The sequence below is a fragment of the Ambystoma mexicanum genome, chromosome 12, assembly GCF_040938575.1.
Source record: "Ambystoma mexicanum isolate Mex_15411 chromosome 12, UKY_AmexF1_1, whole genome shotgun sequence".
Classification (NCBI taxonomy): domain Eukaryota; kingdom Metazoa; phylum Chordata; class Amphibia; order Caudata; family Ambystomatidae; genus Ambystoma; species Ambystoma mexicanum.
In genome coordinates, this window is record NC_090936.1 from 965,092,925 (window position 1) to 965,115,225 (window position 22,301).

The following is a 22,301-nucleotide window of genomic DNA, read 5'->3' on the forward strand; positions in this document are numbered from 1 at the left end:
GTAACCTGTGTTCATTCAGTTCAAGTTTTTGAGATTTATATTCGTCTCCAGTTCATGCTGAATTTTTTGTGGGTTTGTATGTGGCGTGCTTGGGGACGTAACTCCTCAGGAACGGCGAGGTCTGGTGTCATGAATTTTGCATGGCATAGTGTTTAACTGCCGAATAAAGGCAACTTTTCTGGCTCGATAGGTCATCTCGTTCCTGAGATAATCAATCATCTTTTTTGGTTTTTTGACATTACGTTTTGCAGTGTTACACTGCCATCTACAGATCATTTGTAGAAAGTGCTCATCATCGCATTGTCTGTGCTGAGCTGGTCTTGCGTTTTGTTTTCTCATTTCTTTTAGAAGAGTGTGCGTCTTTCTTTTCATGTATTTATTTTCCAAAAAACTTGATTCTCGTCAATTTCATTAAACAACACATGTATATTTACCTCCAAATTCAATTCTCACATGAATATCATATTTGTATGCTTACTGTGATTATCTCCAGTGTGTGTTTAGCAGCAACAATTGGCCACCAATGCCAACAACACTGCAAATAATCAGAGTAAGCATACAAATATGATATTCATGTGAGGATCTCCATTAGTGATAAATGAAAATTTGGTGTTCAATTAGTGAAATTAACGTTTTTTATTTGGATCTGGTTACAAAAAAACCTTTTACAACAAATAAAACAAAAAATATCGGAAATTAACAAAATAACATTAAAAAAAGTTCAAACACTGTACAAATTCAATGACATTAAATAAAAAGAGAAACCAGCAATCAAACAAGGTAGGGAAAATGCCTCCCATAACTCCCTATAGCACATAGAATGGTAAAAAAAAAAAAAAAAAAAAAAGATACGAATCCTTAAAACATTAAAATTAAATTCATGTTACCAGTGCAAGGTAACTAAAAAAAAAAAAGCAAAGCCAGAACAACGCCAAAAACCAATAATCCAGACTCAATCAACATGACTTTCCATCATAGTATTGGGACACCCATTCTCAACAGATACACCAGCACTGGTTTCAGACTATGACATTACATCTTTCCAAAAACGGTATCACAGCTATTGTTAACATCTATCCCAAAATATTTCAGATAGAATACCCTCTTCAGTGACCACAAATCTCGTGAATAGGGCTGCTCTAGCAGGCCAAGTACCCTCAGAGTCCATTAACATGTATCGAGTTTTACCTTTGTGGCAAACAACAATATTTGTTCATCTTTTTTCAGGGGAATATCTGAGAATTGCTATCCGGGCAAAGCCAAATACTTAGGCTAGTCATACTATATAATAAAAAGGCCAGATGTAAGTTTGTCCGAAGCAGTCATGCACCTGCTCCACCTATTACCACCGCTAGAGGGAGCTATTGCCTTGCGCATACAACAACAAGACTTCAATTTCATCATCCAGGCAAACAATTTCAACAATGATAACATAGAATTAGCTGCAGAAATAGATAGGAATACCACTTTAACAGCATGAGTTGAATGTACTAAGAAAATATATACATTAAAAAAAAAAAAAAAAAAAGGTTAATTGGATTAAAAAAATGAATTTTTTTTGTTAGAGAAATAACACAATGTACTGTATGCATTATGTAATTATTAATTGTAATATTTCTTAGTATGTATTATTATATCACTAATATTCTTCATGTAGGTTTTAAACTTGGACTTCAATTAAGATCTCATGTCTACGTTGAATCATGTTGCATGTGAATTGTATTACTCTGACACCCCTCAACATTATGTATTCAAGTCCAAAACCCGTAAGTGGAATCCAAGACACTGAGAAGCAGATACAACAATTGGCCATATGTAGTATGTTGAACTTTCAATGGATTCTGTTTGAGGTTTTACTCCTCCACGCAAAAGGAGCAAGATACTTTACAATGTTTTACATCACAAAATATATTTGCACTCTGAAAATGTCTTCCTTTACGCACATTAGCCCGTGTAGACAGGCTTCTCCACTAGTCTCAAATAAAGTATAAAATAACATGCTATGTCTGCCCAAATGGAATATAAGAACAGTCCATCAAAATCGAAGGGACTAGACAACAGAACCAACTATTATTTTGACAGTGAGACGCATGGCAACTGTGTCAAAAGTGACAATTTAAAGGTCTTGGATGAAGAAGGATGCCCCGGCACAATTTACTGATTCGGGGCTCGATGCCATTCGTAGGAAAACATTTTAATCTTTGCTGTAGCAGAGTTTGCTGTTTCTTCCGTGGGATTATTTTTTATTAAACCTTTATTTATGTACTTGATAAAGAAATAGAAATACATTTGCAGCAATTTCCATGTCGCAACAACAATGATAGATTACAGCATTATACCGCTGTACAGTGGAGGAGCAATGAGAAAAGGTTCAGAATTAGAAAGACCAATTAGTAAGTGCTGCATGGCACGGCAGAAGGCGCATGTATCCCTTGTAGTTAGTTTTGACACATAAATGGATTATATAGCAACACAGAAAGAGCAACAAATGTATCAATGTTGCAGAGGCTATAGGGCAGTGTGTTATAGGCCCACTGTTTAGAAGTAGAACATGATGTTATATATTGCATACAGTGCGAGAAGGGAGTTAAAGGAGGTGGAAAAAGAAGAGGAGTCAGAAAGGTGATACAGTAAATTCAAGGTCAGCGGGTCAACATGGCAAGAGTCACGCCATATTGGATTTTTAGTCCTAGCACACGATGAGCAAAATGGAGACCCTGATGGGGAGCTGTGGCTCTGTTTAGCTCAGTCCCAAGACAAATCCCCTTTCTATTCCCCAAGAGAGAAGCCAAGGTCAGAGGCACCTGCGCTGTGCAGATAAACGCTAATTGTATCCAGCTGCAGAGCTTGAAGGCGCTAGTAATGGAATGTTAAATCTGAGGGGGGGAAGTTAAGGAGGCGCCCTTTGAAGGACAAATCCACGAGAATAGGACACATGGGTTGGTGACGTCAACAAGCCAGGCTAATATTTAGTAAACTATCACCCTCACCGAATGAGAGGTCATCCTATATGAAATGAGAGGTCATCCTATATGAATTACAAGTAGATGCACAACCAAAGCAAACATATCCTTGAAATTAAAACTCAAGAGTGGTGCCCTCGTCAGGTGACCTGGGGTTTAAGATCAGAGGAGAGCCGTGTCTGGAACGTACTGTGATTTGGATAGGTGGAGCAGAGGTGATGCCAACAAATGTAGTACAAGGTCAAGGGAGCAGCTAGTGTCTGAAAGGGCGTCCTGTATAAAGAGAAGGCCCGTTGTCTTATCAAAGCAGAGTTGGCCTCACCATCCTTACCATTAACGCGTCTGGGTCAGAGGGTTGCACATCACACGACTGTTAAGACTTCTTATTGAAGCGGTGTACCTACACACTAATCATGTATTCAGATTCAATAGTGACAATGTAGTGGACCACGTGTGTAGGGGAATGGGCTTTAGCTAAGGTGTGGCCAATCGGTCCAGGGACTATAAAGAGGCATTATCATGTCGTATAGGTGGTAGCCAACAAGGGTGGTGGGATGACTTGTAACCTATGTATGGCAATGTGCGGTTTTCCGCTATATAACTTGTAACCTCTGGTGGTGTGATGAGCTCTGTCTCAGTCCGGTTTTCCCTTGCAAAGCGGTGCAGTGGTTATTTGGCCTTTGGATTATTTTTATTGTATGCGTTTTGGGTCACATCTCCCTTTACAAATTTGGTGTCCCAGACTGTATGTGAGATCAGGGGTGGGGGTGTCCCAGCTACGCATCCTGGGTTGCAGTGATGCGTCCGTGCACGACTTGGAGGTTGGCAGGTGCCTTGTTGTCAACAGGGCTGCCTGTTCATTGGAGCAGGCAGCTGCGCCCTGTTGTGCAGGCAATTGATGGGGACCCTGCATCAAAGGTGCTTGGGAGAACACATACATGTAAGTGCACCTTTGTGGGAGAAAACAACTAGGGGAGTATGTGGAGTGAGTCGATTGTGAGTGTGTGGAGTGTAACATACCACGTGGGGATATACGTTGCTTTTTGATATTGAGGTGGCCAGAGGGATTTCCTTACTTGAGAGGAAAAGCCACGTCTCGGCAGTATAGTACGAGTAAAAGAGGAGAGAAAACCAGATCTCCTCCATTGTGGGGGAAAGGCAGTGCTGCAAGTAGAGTAGATGTCCAGTATTTGAAGGACCTGGGGTCCATCCACTCGGCAAAATGGAGTGCAAGGAGGGGAAATTGAAGCAAAGGGACAGAGGAAAGGTCTACATTATTGTGTAAATGTGTGTGATTTTGTTGTATAGGTCCATTATATGGAGGGCCTTGGATCCCTTTGCCTGGCATGAGGGGAAGGAAGGAGGTAAATTCCCTTGTCTGGAAGAGGAGGCTGAGGAAGGGTCTATACCATTGTGTATACAACTGTTGTATTTCATTTAGTTTATGGAATTGTTAGAGTGTGGAGTGGTGGTTATTGAGTTGTGTGAAGAAATGTGGGGTATAATAAGTGCATCGTGTGGCTTTACAAGAAAAGTGAAGGGGGGAACGAGGCGCATGGGCAGTAGTAGGAGGGCGGGGTAGGTCAGCGCTGCTGGATCAGTGTCTACGAAACAAAAGGTGCAAACTTTACAAGTGTGTAACTAGAAGTAATCATGAGTACCACTACCCCACTCTAATACATGTGTACCGTGCTTCCGTGGTACCGGGAAAAGACAGATAAGTACCATTGCAAGTGGGTCAATGACATGAGGGGGAGATGTATAAACCTTGGCCCGAAGAAGGATCGAATAACAAGTACATAATGGGCCATATGTACACATATTTAGCTGCAAAGTATAAGGGAAGGAAGTTGAGGAGCAGGCAGAGCATTCTGGAGCTGTGGAGGATGGCTGAGGATTTCTAAGATGTCCCAGAGAAGCCTAAGGGACGGGAAACGATCCGCAGCACCTGGTATTACCCTCCCCACACCTTGTGAAGTACCCGCACCCTGCAATGCCCCTAGAACCTCCACAGCACCGCCGCACCCGCAGTGATGTTAGCCCATGCACGCAACTGCAGGGTACATTAATCCAGAGTATGTGCCCCCCCGCAACTTCATGACAGAGCCACAGCCATCTATGAAAACATTCTACAGCCCTCAGAAGCGAAGGTAACATCCTACCCATTAGTTATGGAGACAGAACATGGCACAGAGAGACTTGGAAACAGCACTTCACAGGGCAGAGGCAGCACTTGCGCGAGTAACACCAGGACAGGGAGAAAGGCAAAGTACGCCAATAAGTACTGGTTAATCTAGAGCAAGTGATATTTTATTTCGGTTTGACAGTAGAGCGGTTAGGGACGTACACGTTGAAGCGAAGGATGATGGCCGCACAATGAGAGACCTTGAGCGGAGTCACAACGTGCTGATTATGAGTCAATCCGATCAGATATAGATGCAGGCGTAGCAAGGTAAAAGATGAGGAGCAGGGGGGTGGCAAAGATATGCCACCCAGGGTAACAGCAAGCGTAAAGAGTTTATGGGATCCAAAACTCAGAGCGTGACTAGGACTCGTGGTGGTAAAAGGTGAGAGGGGGAACCAAACAGATGGGCAACTTCCATAGCTAGGTAAAGGCCCCAGACGAGCACAATATGTGCCGTGCCCACACAGATGGAAACAATTTGATGAAGGCTCTGCCGTCACTCACAGCAAGTGCAGGCAAGTGGATATATGCACTTGAAAAGCAGACAGCAGGCATTCCATTAGCAGTGGGGGATATGAAGAGCATTTTTGCTGCATTATTAGGGGACCAAGCAGACGACATTTGGAGGAAAGCGGGTTACCCAGGGGTACAAATGGGCGATGATAATCACGACTGAGCGCATTTTAATGATTGTTGGGCAAAAGCATGGGCTGCCTTAAAGTCAGTTTATGCCGACACACCAGATATAAATTTGATTATGGCGCATCCTTAGGAAGTGAAAGACCCTGCACAATATATAAACATAACTCAGGAGATGTGGAGGGCTGAGATAGTGGAACCATGGGAAAAAACATAATATTCTACTATATTCTAAAGAACAGGCTCCCAAAGGATGTACAGAAAGAATTGGACAAAGTGGTGGGATTCAGGCGAAGGGAAGGGAAGGGAAAAGATTCAATTAATTATATAACACCATTGTAGGCGAAGGCAGGAGAAGGAAGCAGTGGATAATGCTTTACGAATGATTACGAGCCTTGCTGTAGGGCAGGTAGACAAAAGAATGATACAGGAGTGGACAGAAGGCTACCAAGGTTATCCAGATAACTGAGGTTATCAAGGACGTTGTTAACAAGTGAGAGGGGGGTTTCACAGAGGATTTGGAGGGCCGGGATCATGTTGGTCATGAGGGAAAATGGGCTATTTTGCGCAGGAATGTAGAAGTAGACAAGCAAACTCGTAAGACACACCCACGCCTACCCCAGAAAACCAGCGGTCCCAATTACATATCACCAGCCTTTTGGGAATAATGCCTGGGAATAATGCCTCCAAGTACCCTATATGGCCCAAGCCCCCGTGCAGATGCCCCGGCAGGGGCAGCAGTAGCAGTATTAATTACCACAACAGATGCAACCCCCTGCACCAAAAACAGCACCAGTGTATTGTGATGAATCTGAGGAGGTCATCCCTTCTTGCCCAGGTGTCTCCTTTTGTGGTCAGGGCACAGCAGCCGCTACCTGATCCTGACCCTGGGGGTGGCTATTTGAGGGAGGATCACGTGAGGGGAGGTAATCATCAGGAGGGGGGTGGGGGGGCTGGCATTTTTAGACGTCACATATCCCCCTTCCCTTTTAGGGATGTTCCTTCTTTTCCTCATGCCTTAATGACATATTATAACCTTCTCTCGTAAACCCTTGCCAGGTTTACTTCATACATTTCCCCCAACATCACACATGGAGTAATATGTTAATAACTGAGATGAGGAAGAGGCAGGGAGCAGTAGAGATTAGTCCCAATGAGATCCATTGCCAACTACCTCAACATTACACTAATGACACTGACCGAGATGAGAAAGAGGAACAAAGCAATGAAACCGCTCAGCAAATTCAGCGGTCTAGTCTTTAGAAGTTGTTCCACTCTGCCACTGTAGCTAACAGACTGTGTGAGGGAGAAGTGCAGAAGTTGGGTAATGCTGCAAGCCGCGCAGAAACCGGACAACACGCTACTGGAGAGCACGCCATGGGAAGCGAAGCCGAAGTGAACCCAGAGAGCATGAGAGGAAACAGAGGGACAGAGGGCTTGCCGCCTGTGTCACAGAGGCAGTGGGAGCTGCGCAGAGTGGAACCGAATGCGGCAAAGGTGCAGCGGCTGACAGGACGTACGCTGAGCCAACGAGCAGCACAGAGAATAAACAAAGAGGCGTGAGAAGCATTCAAATCACCCGGTAAATCCAAGGAAGATGGGCGGGTTAACAGGGTGCCTAAGAAAGCATGCAGCACCATGAAATTACAGAGAGGAACACTGAATGAAACCCGTCAAGGATTTAGCGTGGTCCTAAACCATACCACGAACGGGTCACTGGGACTATACCTGAAAAGAGGAAACACAAATGTTGAGCCTAACTTGATAAGGTGATAAGTCAACAGTGGGCAAATACCAATCTGTGGGCAAAAGGAAAGATAACTGCACATAAATCCTGGCAGGAGAGTATACAAGGCAAAGTAAAAAGCTGTCTAATAAACTACAGTGGAAAAGAATCTCAAGGAAGTCCCATGCCCTTGGGATTGTGAGTTTTCAAGGTTGAAAGAAAATCTGTCAGCGGAGTATACCAGGTGATCTGCGAGTCTGGGACCCACACCCAATTTGTAAATATTGGAAAGAGAAACCCAAAGAGGATTCATGCCTTTGGGATTTTGAGTTGTCTTGAATATAAGGAGGAATCTGGGGAAGAGAGCCATTCCCTGGAACTGTGAGAACTGTGAGCACACCGAGAGGAGGGAGTTACCCTCTTGAGTAATAAGGAACTTACTTATTCATGGTTTAAACTTTTGCATATTGGTGAAAAGGAAGCTGGGGAAGGAAGCCATTCACTGGAGCTATAAACCCTGCCCATTCGGAACCCTTTGGTTTGAATCATACCTTTATGTTGGATTTGAACTTAGGAACACTTGAGAATCAGAGACAATATACTTTGCACCTTAGAGTTAGCTTAGATTGTGAGGGCCAGGATAATATGGACAGAGGACATGTTTTGCTTTGGACATCTTGACAAAGGACAGACCCCTTCATTTTTGGTTGAGGTAAGAAAATGCCTCCTAGTGAGGGACAGTGTCCACATCTCATTCCTGGCTCCTCCAGTATACACAGCACCAAACAACAGTCAGTACCCAAACTATGGGACATAAATGCTTTGCCGCACGGCACAGTTGCTCACTATGCAGGGTGCATGTGGTGTCCGTTAACCCTTTCCTAATTCCTAAGGTCAAACACCTATCAAGATTAGGACAGCCGCAACGTACCCAGTCCTGCCAGTCACTACCGACCTGGACGAGGAAATACTGGTAGGTGTGAAGATGGGTAGCAAATCATTTGTTTTTATGTTTGATACAGATGCAACAAAATCATACATAATCGGAAGGGTACTTCACCTTATCAGGAAAGGTAATGGACACACAGGGGATCTCTGAGGCAATACATTCGGTTCCCTTCACAGAAGATTTACCCACCAAGGTAGGTACTCAAGAGGCATTAGTCCCGTTCCTGATTCAGCAAACAACAGCAAACTTGTTAGACGAACCCGCTAAGCAATCTAAATATGACAATTTCAGTCACAGAAGAAGGGGTGGTGTGTTACACACCAGGAATTTATTATGCTAGGGTTCTGACAGTAACACAAGCATTGTACAGTGACAGAGCTCCTAGAGGAATTCCCTTTTTGACAAATCTATGGATGTCGTCCCTTCTCCCCTAGGGAGAGACCTTTCCCATGTGGCCAGGGCCACCACAGTCCAACAGTCCCCCGGCAGTGGTGCATCAAGGGAAGATCACATGGGGAAGGAATCCCTCTATGGGGTTGGGGGTGACAGAAAATGAGGTATGACCCCACTTCAATACACTCAACCCCTTTTCTAACCCTAAATCCTCCTTCCCCCTCTCCAAGTAGAGCCAGTGTGTTTTGTTTCAAGTCAGTCAACTTAACGTACATAACAAGACTGAAAGACCAGAAAGTACAACGTATCATGAATATAGTTTTGAAACTGGTACTGTGACGAATAAGATGACAGGGAGTCCAAGAGAAGCAGAGTGACCGGTCTAGCTTCTCAACCCAAGTGATGTGCCCAAAACAGTACAACAATTCCATGCAGGAGTTTGAAAGCAGGTCAGCTCAGGCAGGAAAGAGAGAGAGGGAGCAAGCGATCCTCCTGCGAGGAGCAGCGGGAGCCATGCACAGGAGCAGCCGACACAATCTGCAAGGGAAGCAGTAACTGGAGGAAAAGGAGAAACCAAACATAGTCTACCATGAGAGGACTACTCGAGTTGCTGCAGAGGGAATCCTTTGACCGGCCCAGGCAAAGCGCGAGAGAAGGAAAAAAAGCACAGCCAGGAAGGTTCTGAAGTCTGCAGAGTTGCTGCAGACCCCACTGAATACCCGAACACTACCAGAGCATATAGAAGGGACAGCTGCCCGGGAACCATGGATACCTACAGGAAAGACATTAACAGGTATACAGGGTGCCTGGGAGGTACTAGAAGTCTGGGGAAACAACAGGGAGAGCCCAGAAGCTGGGAGAAGAGGGTCTGGGACCCTGGCATAAAGCAGGAAGAGTTGTATAATCGACAGGAGAGTGAAAATAGCAGATACAATGCTACAGTGCAATCCGAGATCCGCACCCATATGATAAACCAAAGTTTGAAGTGATGAAGATCAAGAGGGTGTGGGACCCTGTAAGATAAAGCGAGACAATCCATGAGAAAATCCTTGCTTGTCAAGAGAGCTAACAAGACATGTAAAACATTGAGAGTCTAGGACCCGCACCCACATGAGAAGTTGAGGTTAAGAACCCTGGAACTGAGAGGAGGAATCCTACGCTTGAAAGCAAACTGTGCCAAGTTGGTAGAACAAAGAAGCATGAACATAAGACGCATTCCCTTGTGAATTGCCAAGAGACTTTACTAAAAGGGATAAAGGCACTCAGGAGCCCTAAAGGATTGGGCATAAGATAAGAAGTAGTCTAGGAGAAAGGAGCACAACCCTAGCATTGGAATTTTGGAACATTATTTTGCATTCCTTTAGTAGCAGTGAGACTGGGAACTTTTCAGTTGGTTGAGAACACAACTAACACTTTTTACTTGAGAAGAGATCATCCTTGCACAGTTACTTTAGATTGTTAGTGTTTGGGATAGAGGTAGGCTTTGAGACAAGACAGCGACAAACTTTTTAGTTTTGGACTTCCTGACAATTACACTAGTTTCCTTTGAGGTAAGGAAAACCCTTAGCTTTAGGGAAAGAGGTCTTTTTCCAACCTATTTTTAATTAATAAAAGTTTATACCCAAATATATACCAACATTGTGTCGGAGCCTTACTTCTGCCCCCCCCCCCCCTACGCCTTTTACCCAGATTTGCTAATGAATGAAGCGACAGTGTTATTGAGTTGGGTGCCTGGCATCAGAAGCAAACCATGCAGAGTGTGGTCTGAATTTTTGTTTTGTCCAAGACCATGCTTCAGGTACCATTATTACTCTAGATTTGGAAGCAGTGATGATTGCAAACAACAAGGTAGTATTAATAGGGACTGAATAGGAGGGAGATGAACAAGTTACTCTCTTACCTGGTAACGTTCTTTCGATGGGATGGTCCGACGACGTATTCCATATCTATGACAGTAATCACACCAGCTGTTCTGCTTCGGAAAATCTTCGGCGTCTGCGTCCTGCGTTGATGACGTCGCCCTCGAGGACCTCCTCAGACAGCCGACGTTACTGGATGTTATAAGTAGGACACACGACGCCCGTAGCCTCAGTTGTAGTTTTTTCACCCCAGAACGTTTGGAATCAGTCTTCTGCCAGTCTGACACACAAAGCCTTGCGGAAACGTAAGCGGCAATCGCATAAGAAATTCTTAAGCGGGGAAGGTAGGGAGGGAGCGATATGGAATACATCGTCGGACCATCCCATCGAAAGAACGTTACCAGGTAAGAGAGTAACTTGTTCTTCGAGGGGATTGGGTCCTCCGACGTATTCCATATCTATGACTGACTCCCAAAGCAGTACCAATGCAAGGAGGTGGGAAAAGAATTTAGAAAACAGAAATTTAGAATGCCCAATCAAATTGCGGAGGAAAGGACCGCCTTGCCAAAGGCCAGATCCTGCCCACGGATGGAATCGAGGGAGTAGTGACGTACAAAAGTATGTACCGAAGCCCAGGTGGCTGCATCACAGATGTTATGAATAGGAACCCCCTCCCCCCTCTGTAGGGCAGCAGAGGCAGCCATACCCCTGGTAGAATGGGCCTGTAAGCCGACCGGTGGGTCTTTACCCGCCAAGCGGTAACACTCAGATAGCCAAAACAATCCAGCAAGACCAAGTCTGTTTCGTCACAGCTTGTCCCAAACGCGTTCCAGCGTAACCAATGAAGAGTTGATCGTCCACTCTGACCCGGGACATGCGTGAAATATAAAAGCTTAACGCTCTCCTAGGATCAAGCCTATGGAGCCTCTCCTCTTCCTTACCAGGATGTGGAGGAGGATAAAACGCCGGAAGAAAAACCTTCTGGCTTAAATGAAATTCCGACACCACCTTCGGAAGAAAGGAAGGACGAACTCTAAGGACAACCCTGTCCGTATGAAACAAAGTGAAGGGTGGCTTAACTGAAAGTGCCTGTAACTCACTCACTCTGCGAGCGGAAGTGACCTCAACCAAAAACACAGTTAAGAGTTAACAGTCTCAAAGGGCATGAATGCCAAGGCTCAAACAAAGCACCCATCAAAAAATTGAGTACAAGGTTCAAATCCCAACCGGGAACCAGGAAAGCTGACAGAGGGAACACATTAATTTCTCAGTTTCTGAAAGGGCTCACTAAAGGAATTTTAAAATAGGAGCACTCTTCAGACGAGCGCTTAAATATGGACAGCGCCGCCAGGTAAACTTTAACTGTACCCACTTGCAGGCCCTGTGGGCCAAAGAAAGCAAAAAAGACAGAACCATGGTAATGTCACATGCAAAAGGATCCACATTCTTAACCCTGCACCAGTCGCAGAACTTACTCCAACGGCAACGGCACAGGGACTTTGTTGCTGGCCATCTGGCCGAGAGCAACACCTCCATCACGTCTTCAGGGAGGTCCCAATCCATATACCTCAACCTTTCAGAAACCAAGCGTGAAGGTTGAGAGATCTGACCTCTGGATGGAGAACCTGACCCCCCTCCTGTGAGAGCAGATCGTCTCGGTAGGGAAGACGATGTGGAAGGCAGATGGACAAGTCGAGAAGGTCCGGGTACCACGTCCTCCGGGCCCACACCGGAGCAATGAGGATCATCCGGGAACCGAACCTCCGTAACCTCTGCAGTACTTGTGGGATGACGGAGACTGGAGGAAACGCATACAGGAGTGGGAATGACCACTCCACCACGAACGCGTCTCCTAAGGCTCCTTTTGGAAGAATTCCCGCGAGCAGAACCTCTCACACTTCTGGTTGACCCTGGAGGCGAAGAGATCCACTTGAGGGGTCCCCCACATGGCGAGGATCTCCAGGAGAATCTCCTGAGCCAACTCCCACTCGTGAGAGATCGCGCTCTGCCTGCTCAGAGCGTCCGCCGTCTCGTTTTCGTCTCCGGCCAGATGAACTGCCGAGATCGAAACTTCCTGCTGGATTGCCCAGAACCAGAGCTGCATCGCCTCCCTGCACAGAGGAAGTGACCCTGCCCCCCCCCCACCCTTTTGTTGAGGTAGTGCATGGCCACCGTGTTGTCCGTCAGGATCAGGACATTCTTCCCTCGCACAGTCGGCAGAAAAGCCTTCAGGGCTAGCCTGACGGCCCTCAGCTCCAACAGATTGATATGGAGTCTGGCCTCCGACAGAGACCAACGACCGCTGACTGTCAACTCGTTGGTATGAGCTCCCCATCCCGTGAGGGATGCGTCCGTCACGATCGTCGCATCCGGCCAGGGTAGCCAAAACGGAGCCCCCTTCATCAGATCGTCTTCGACGGCCCACCACAGAAGGTCCTGGGCGACCAAGGACGGCACCTGAACAGGGTCCGACATCCTGCCGGAGGACTGAGACCCCTGGAGCTTGAGTGCCCATTGCAAAGATCTCATCCGCAACCTGGCCTCTGGCACCAGAAGAATGCAGGATGCCAAGAGGCCGAGCAATCTCAAGAACTCGAACGCTGGGAGACTCTGGGCAAGCTGAAACTTGTGAACCATCTGCTGAATGTGACGAGCCCTCGCCTGGGGAGGAAAACACTGCCCCAGGGACGTGTCGAGCACTGCTACAATGTACTGGAGCCTCTGAGTTGGTGTCAAATGGGATTTCTTTAAGTTGAGGGAGAAGCCCAGCTTGTGGAGGGAGTGGCAGGTGACAGAGATGATCCAGGACTTGCTCGGCAGAGCGCGCCCTGATCAACCAATCGTCCAGTTAGGGGTAGACGTGAATCCCTCCCTTTCCTGAGGTGCACTGCCACCACTACCATGAGCTTGGTGAAGACCCTCGGGCGGAGGTCAATCCGAACGGCAGGACCCGAAACTGAAAGTGCCGCGAACCTCCGGTACTTCTTGTGCTTTGGATGTATCGGCACATGAAAATAAGCGTCCTTGAGGTCGAGAGACACCAACCAGTCCTGAAGTTGAAGGGCCTGGAGGACTTGAGTGAGAGTAACCATCTTGAACTTGTCCTTCCTGAGGAGTTTGTTCAAACCGCGCAAGTCCATGATGGGTCTCAATCCCCAGTCTTTCTTGGAAATCAAAAAATAAGGGGAATACCATCCCTTGTTCCTCTCCGCTACAGGCACCAGTTCTATGGCGCCTTTCTCCAGCAGGGATTGAATTTCCTGCGCAAGGAGCGGATCCGGACTCTTCAAAGAGAGATTCCCCGGTGGATTGTCTCGAGACCTCTGCCGGAAAGGAAGACAGTAGCTGTGGGTTATGATCTCCAGAATCCACACATCTGAAGTAATGGCGCGCCACTCTACAAGATGCTGCGCCAGCCTTCCCACAACCGGCGAACCATGGGACATGGCCTCATGACTGAGCTGAAGAGGCTGCGGCGTTGCCTGAGGGCAAAGAGGCAACAGCCCGAGCGGCCTTGGCACCTCGAGTACCTTGCTTTCCACCTCTGGCACTCTTACGGTGGCCCCTTTGACTGGCAGCTCCTCTCGCTTCACCAAAGGAGTAATAATGAAAGGAACCTCCCCTCCATTGCTGTCCCCTAGGACGAAAATGCGCAGGTTGGTGAACTGCAGCGCCCAACGACTTTGCTGCAGCTTTGGAGGTCTGCAACCTCTCAAGGCTCTCGTCAGCCTTGCTGCCAAAAAGATGTTCCCCGTCAAAGGGCATGTTGAGGAGCCAGGCCTGCACATCAAGATCAAACCCCGACTTCCGCAACCACGCCAACCTGCGTATCACAGTGCTCGCCGCCATGGACCGGCTGACGCAATCTGCCATGTCCAAACCCGACTGAACGGCCTCACACATGGAGTCTTACCATCCTGAACCATGGCAAGGAAACCATCCCATTCATCCCCTTTGGGAATATGTTCAACCGCTAAGGAAACAGTTCCACAGAGTGTGCATGAAACGTGACAAGGCACATAAAGAGTTGGCCGCCTGAAACGCCATACCCCCCTGAAGAAAACACTTTCTTCGCCCATCGTCAAAACGCTTGTCGTCCCTATCAGGAGGGATGGTAGGATACGACGCCTGCTTTGCCGGGGCCGTAGCCGCCTGCACCACCAAACTCTCCGGAGTGGGGTGCTTGGTCAAGTAGCAGGGGTCGCTACTGTCTGGGCGGTATTTTCGCGGCAAAGATTTGCCCACTGCCGGGAGACTCTCCGCAGCAGTCCAAGCCGCCGCCACCCTCCTCTGTAGAGCCATATGGAACGGCAGTAACGGGTCAGTTGGTGGACCTTGGTCGAGGATATCCTTAAGGTCATCCTGAAGAAAATCCCCTGGGGGAGCAGACCAACCCAAGTACTCGGTGACCCTGGACATAAGGCGCTGGTACGAGGAGTCGGCATGAGTGCCAGGTTTAGGCCTACAAAACTCCACCTCCGGAGAGGTGTCCAGCCCACTGGCATCGTGCAGAGATTGCTGCAAGTCTTCAATCTGGCTATGGCCCGAGAAAATCTTGACCGGTACCGTATCTGGAACCATGCCATCATCAGAGCCCTCATCCACCTCCGAAATAAACTCAAGCTGGCGGAAATAAGGCAGAGAATGCGGAACAAATCCATGCTTGGCCTTTGCCAGAGCCTTTCCACCGAGCCCTGGGGAACCCCATCGAAACGGCCTCGAAAGGTATCGAGTGAATCGGCGTTGACACCGAACGCGGAGCCGACAGCATCGATGGCGCCGACACAGTCCTCGAGGCCGGGGCCCCCCCCGAGCGTGTCCCTCGACAGCCTGGGCGCCGACGACTTCTTCGAAGGCGGGGCCTCGAAAGAGTCAGTCGACGACCTTGGCGACACTGGCGTCGACGTCTTCCTTGAAGACACCACAGGTTCACACGGTCTCGAGCATGTCGAGGACCGGGCCCTGGAACGGGCATGCCGAGAACGATTCCCCCTTGTCCGAGCAGGACCTTTCCCGTGAATCGTGACGACCACCCGAGCCCGAAGGTGTACAAGCGGTGTCTCTCGACTGATCACGACCAACTCCACTCAGAGGCGCGGACGGACCAGTGCCCTGCGATTCAAGAATCGCCAACATTTTCTTCCCGAAGGAAGCCCATTCCTCTGGCGTCGCGTGCTTGGTGGGGTAAGCGACCCGCCGACGGGCGGATACCTCGGAAGAGGACGGGGAAGGCGACCAATGACGGCGCTTCTGGGAGTGCCTCGAAGAGGCAGAGGAGTGGCGGGACCGACTCCGGGACCGAGACCCACTGGACTTCCGACGACGACGCGGAGACTCACCTCTCGAATCGTCCGTCGAAAGCCCCACAGACCTCGACTTCCGTGACTTAGACACCTTACCTACCGATAACTTCTTCTTATGCTCCCGCAAGGCTTTTGACGTGAGCGACTGGCAGTCGACACAGTCATCCGTGTCATGGGCCTCCCTGAGGCACCAGAGGCAGGCGTTGTGCGAGTCCGTAACCGACATCTTGGACCCACAGTCCCTGCACTTCTTAAAGCGGTGTGGAAGACGAGGTAGACATCTTCACGAAGAAAGACTTCACAATACGAAACAGGTTCGAAGAACCGAAAAAGAACAGGAACTCCAAAGAGTCGAGGCGCGCCGAAATCTCCAAAGCGAACACGTTCAAGGAAAAAACAGAACTGAGGCTACGGGTGTCGTGCGTCCTACTTATAACATCCAGTGACGTCAGCCGGAGGAGGTCTTTGAGGGCGGAGTATCGAGGTCATCGACGCAGACGCCGAAGATTTTCCAAAGCAGCACAGCTGTGGTGATTACGGTCATAGATATGGAATACGTCGGAGGACCCAATCCCCTCGAAGAGCGGTGTACAATATTGTGTACTGATCCGGCCCAGCCACTGAGGGGAAGAGGGGTATCAGATGGACAGCTGTTCAAAGATGTGGACAACGACTGAGATATTTGAGATTTGCATTCCATGTCAAATAATGATTCAGCATAGAAATGTACCTTACCCTATACTTATTGCTAAGACTATGCCCGCATATTTACAGGAAGCTACGGCACGGGTACCCAGCTCTTTATGGACTGACAACCACCATGATGTAGGGCTCTTTAAGAGCGTAAAAGCAGTCCGTACAAGTTAAAGGAACCTGAAGTATTACCCAGAGTATGACAGTATCCATTATCTAAAGAAGCAGAAGAGGGAACACATGAGACAATTGTGGCATTATGGCAGCAGGGCATCATAGTACCTCCCGAGGCCCTGTGTAACATGGCAATATTTCATCCAAAAGGATCATGCAAAAGGGTCAGAGGCCCTGTGTAACATGGCAATATTTCATCCAAAAGGATTATGCAAAAGGGTCAAGTTGGAGGATGATGCAGGACTTGCACCCATTGAATAATATTGTACAAGTCTCCAGTTGTACTGAATTCCATCCAATATACCCACTGAGGCCACCCAGTTCACTGTCACCGACTTGAAAAATGCGTACTTCTCTATTCCATTGGACCCTGATCCCCAATACCTCAACCGCGCTCACATACCGCGGCAAAGATTCCAACACACCAGACTTCCTCAGGTGTACTAGGAGTCCACCAGCATTTTTTGGTGTGTGCAATATATCTTTTTATTGAAATTCCAATGAACAATGCCAACAGTGATGCCAACAAGGAGTCTACCATAGATCTTCAGAATCTCATTTTAGGTTTCATGAATCCCCCAACAAACATAGCAACAACATTTAATTGAATAAAAAGGACAAACAATAAAAAAATAAAATAAAAGATCGGTTCTATCAGATAGCTTGAGGAAAATTCAATGATTCCCCACTCTACCCCACCCTCCTCCTGCCTTGGCTGCATTCTCTTCTCAGCTCTGTAGCAAGTGTCTCAGAGTTTGTGGGCAGAAGAACCTCTGTTCCCTGTCCTGCACAAAGTCAAAGAATAGGGCCCAGGTACGAAAAAACCGTATCATCTTTCCCGTTACATGTGCGGTTAGTTTCTCCATTGCAATGATGTTCCAAACTTTGATCCACCAGTACGATGCCATCAGCCCCTCTTTAGTTTTCCAAAATCTTGCCAGATTAAGTTTTGCTGGCAATAAAAGTTGTGTTATTAGCTTAGCCCTAGGGCCTGAGGCTGGGTATACCCCATCTTCTGGTATCTCCCCTAGGAGCATGACTCCGGGGCACAGCATGAGCAATTCTCCAGTAATGTCCTTAATTCTCAACTTGATTTCTTGCCAATAAGTTTGTATTATTAGACACTGCCAGCACGTGTGGGAAAAGTTCCCCAGTTGGCCACATCTGTGCCAGCAGCGGTCAGAGTAGTCTGTTGATATTGCATGTAGGCGCTGCAGTGTCATGTACCACCTAAAACGGAGTTTAACCGCATATTCTTTATACCCCATGCACCTGGAACTCTTGTCGATTCGGGCTCATATGCGTTGCCAAGAGTCCAATGGAATCTCAGCCCCCACATCTCCCTCCCATTGTTCATATAGGGGAGTTTGTCCTCCCGTTGGGCTTTATCAAGTAAACGATAGCACTGGGAAATCCTACGAGTATTTTGCCCTTCCATCAGCTGGGGTTCGATTCCCCTTGGAGGGCATGCGTTTGCCTTCTTTATCTTCTGATTGGAGACCCAATGTCTAATCTGACAGTATCTAAAATGCTCTGATTCCGGGAGTGTATATTTAGTTTTTTATTCTATAAATGTTAAAGGGAGCCCATCTTTATCTAGGTCTGAGTCTTAGACACCCCAGGGATTCCCAGCAGTTGAAAAACTCCCTTACCAGGCCTAGTGAGAACTCTGGATTCTAAAACACCAGTATTAGTGGACCTACATTAGCTTTGATTCCCAACTGTGTGCGGGCCCTGTCCGAGATATCAAGTGCTGTACGTGTGGATTCGAACAAACACCCCCTGACCTGTCTATTTAAGACAGGCAGGTTGGTGTGGAGTGTCCGTCGTACCCTGCTCTATCCCCTTCCATTCCGGCTGGTTTTCGTCAGATCCCCAGATGAGCACAGGAACAATTTGGGCTGCTTGATAGTACCTATGCAAGGCGGGAACTCCCAGTTCCCCCCAACTCCTGCGTTCTGAGGAGCGTTTGCAGCGGGATTCTCCGACTTTTTCTTTTCCAGATGTAACTGCCCTACAGCACTTTGCAGGTCTGTCAGCTCGTCAGAGATATTCATTGGGAAGGCCTGAAACATGTTTAAGAGTCTGGGCAAGATTGTCATTTTGACTGCAGTCACCCTTCTAAGCCACAACAACTTTTTGGATTTCCAAGCCTTTTAGTGTGGCTTGTGTTTCTTTCCATAGTTGCAGGATATTGGCCCTGTGAAGAGCTCTGTATGTGTAGGTGATTTTAACCCCCAGGTACGTAAATCCCTTCTCCAACCACTTGAAGGGGAAGGCCGACTGGAGTTCCAGCTGGACATTCTGCGGTATTCCTATGGACATGCCCCCTGATTTTATTATGGTTGATTTGGATCCCGTAGACCCCATGGAACTCCGCTAAAAGGTCCATTTGGGGGGGTTCTCGACTGTTTGGGGTCTTGTAGGAAGCAGATGACATCATCCGCATAAAGCACTATTTTATGTGTGTTCCCTGCCCACTCCAGGCCCTGTATGTGGGTGCTATATTGAATTCTTAGTGCCAACAGCTCCATGGCCATTGCAAAGACCAAGGGCGACAACGGGCACCCTTGCCTTGTTGCCCTGCACAAAGGAATCCGAGGGTAGTAGTTCCCATTAACCCTGACCATAGATGAGGGGATTTGAAAGTTTTCTAAGATTAGCCTACTGATATTCGGCCCAAAGCCATATAATAGTAAGAGAACTTGCAGAAAATCCCAGGCCATGCTATCAAATGCACAATGTGAGTCTAGGGAGATGTGCGAGATTCCTCTTGGGAATTTCATGGCCATGGATATTAAATTAACCACCCTCCTAATTTTATCACGGGCCCCTCTATTCTTGATAAACCCAGTCTGAGCTACGTCTATGTGTGGGAGAACTTCCTTCAATCTCGCCGCTATCATTTTGCTATACAGCTCTGCGTCCTTGTTCAATAGGGCTAGAGCAATCCTCCTGGTCCTTCCATGGCTTCAGTTACAAAGTGGTAGTAGATTCAGCCATGAAATCGGTCACTCCAACCCCCTCCTCCCCCTGAGGTGGAAAATGAGTTAAATGTTGTGTGGGCCAACTGTCCCGCAAATGTTTTGTAAAATTTATTTGTGAACCCATCCGGTCCCAGAGCTTTCCCACCCCCAGGGAGAGAACAAATCACCTGGATAACCTCTTGAGCTGAGATGGGGTTTTCTAATACCTTTCATCTTCTCTGAGATCTTAGGGAACTGAGCTTGTCTAATAAAATCTCTAATACGGCTGTTGGTGCCCTTTTTGTAAAGCAGAGGCGTTCTTGAAGAAATCCTCCATGACCTGCAACTTCCCGGTTTCCGTGGGGACCCTCTGCGCATCCCCTGCTTTCAAGGGACCAATATAGTTACGAGTAGACTTCTTTTGGAGCTTTGCCGCCAATAGTTCATTCGCCTTATTACCCCTAGAGTAATAAAATTGCCTTTGTCATAAGTAATGATTGCGCTGCTTTCCCCATCAGGTGGGTTTCTAGTGCCTGCCTGGCTATTCTAAGGTCTCTTAGCACCCAACTGCTACCTTTATTGATATGTGCCTTTTCTTTCTCCCGTACCGTTCCTCCTAGTCCTTCGCGAATTAACCGCTGGGACCTATTTCAGGCTATTATCTGACCCATTATGATCCCTCCTGAGTAATGCCTTCCCTGCGTCCCATACAGTGCAAGTGGCTAGCCCCCGTGTCTTGTTTTCTTGGAAGTATAGGGTTATTGCGTTCTCGATCATTATTCTTTCTTCCATGTCCAAGGATACGCGTGTTGAGTCTCCACTGGGGTTTTGGTGTGGGGTCCCTAATTCCAGGTCCAATTCCAATATCACCGGGAGTGATCCATAAGCACTTTCGGCAGGATCTCTATAGTGGTAACTAATGGTATGAGAGTAGGGGAGACCAAAAACATATCTAACATGGAGAAATCCCAGTGTACTGCTGAGAAAAAAAGTGTAACCCTTTTCCCCTTGATGGACAAAACGCCACACCTCAAACAGTGCTAGTTCCCTCAATAAGGTGGTCATGGTGTAGAAGTTAACTTTGTCATCGTTAGTCAGGGTCAGGGTCTTATCCATCGTTGGGTTCACCACACAATTAAAGTCCCCTCCCAGTATTCCCTCACCCTCCATGAAGCTCCCAACAGTCCCATTAAGCCCTTCCCAGAACTCTCTCCGTTTCTCGCTCGGACCATAAATCGGCCCAAGCGTGACTTTCCGGTTTCCCAGGTCCCCTTTGACCAGCAGGTACCTCCCCTGTGTGTCCCTCAACACATCCCGTATTCATAGTGGTAACCCCTTACGGACCATGATAGCCATCCCGCGTTTCTTCTGCCCGCTCAATGCAAAGTATGCCCGTGTGTATCCCTTCCCGAACAGGCGTTTTTCATCCTACTTTAATAAGTGGGTCTCTTGAATGAATGCGGTATCTATCCCCATAGAAGGGAGCCTCTGAATGATAGCTATTCACTTTACAGGTGCGTTTAGGCCCCTCACATTCAGGATCAGACATTTAATGCTGGGGTTAGCCATTGTGTTTTATGTCTTTTGTGTTAGCAGTGCCCCTGTCTGGTGAGGTGGAAGTGCGCCCGTCGGGGGCGGTTAGTAGAGAACCTCTTATTCAGTGATCATGCATCGTGGGAAGGGCTGTGAACCGTGAACCAGAAACAATAACCACATAAACAATAAACCAGGATTTGTGTTTCCAACAAAACCCCAACCACAGGTCCTTACAACTGCGCCATAACAGATGTCAAGCGTCAGTTAAGATGACAGTAGATTGGACACTTGTCTTTCATGGCGTTCTCTCCCCATCCCCTGTGCCCAATATTCTTTGACAATTGGAATATGCGCTCGCACATTTGTCATGTGCAGAGGTGGCCTTACCTTTCAGAAAAGGGCCGCATCCAAGCCCCTAGATTCTGGCACGCACCCGGGTTAACTGAATTACGTGGTTACTTGAGCCCCCTCAATCTTTGCCCTTGTTGAGTGTCACCTCAGAGAACTTCCTCCGTCTCGGCCCTCTCGATTGGTCTCGCTTAGTCTCTTCTTGGCTTGGAGGCACTTCTACTTGAACTAAATCCTCTTGTGGCCCATTCATCAATGTTCCTGCCCTCTTCTTCAGATCCAATTGCGTATTTTTGCTTCCCGCAAAACTGTACCGGCTCCTTCCTCGCTGCGGCCATGATCTGTCCTTTTTGCTGAAAGAAGTGGACGCGGGAGAGCACATCTGGTAAAAGGTTGCAACACTGTTGCGCAGTATAGACCCTGCGTGTTCCGTCTATTTCCATCACTGTAGTTTCTGGGAGGTCCAACAGTGTCTGCAACAGTTCCTTCACATAGCCCCCAAGGTCCTGGTCTGATACTTCCCTCCGTATTCCACAGACCCATCGAGAACGGTTCTCAAGTTCCTCC

General features: G+C 47.6%; 1 protein-coding gene across 1 annotated transcript in view; it reads right to left on the reverse strand.

Moving 5' to 3' along the window:
* The window catches only part of LOC138514141 (uncharacterized), a 198,325-nt gene that overhangs the window by 4,239 nt on the left and 171,785 nt on the right, over positions 1 to 22,301 (reverse strand). The gene's annotated exons all lie outside the window — the stretch shown is intronic.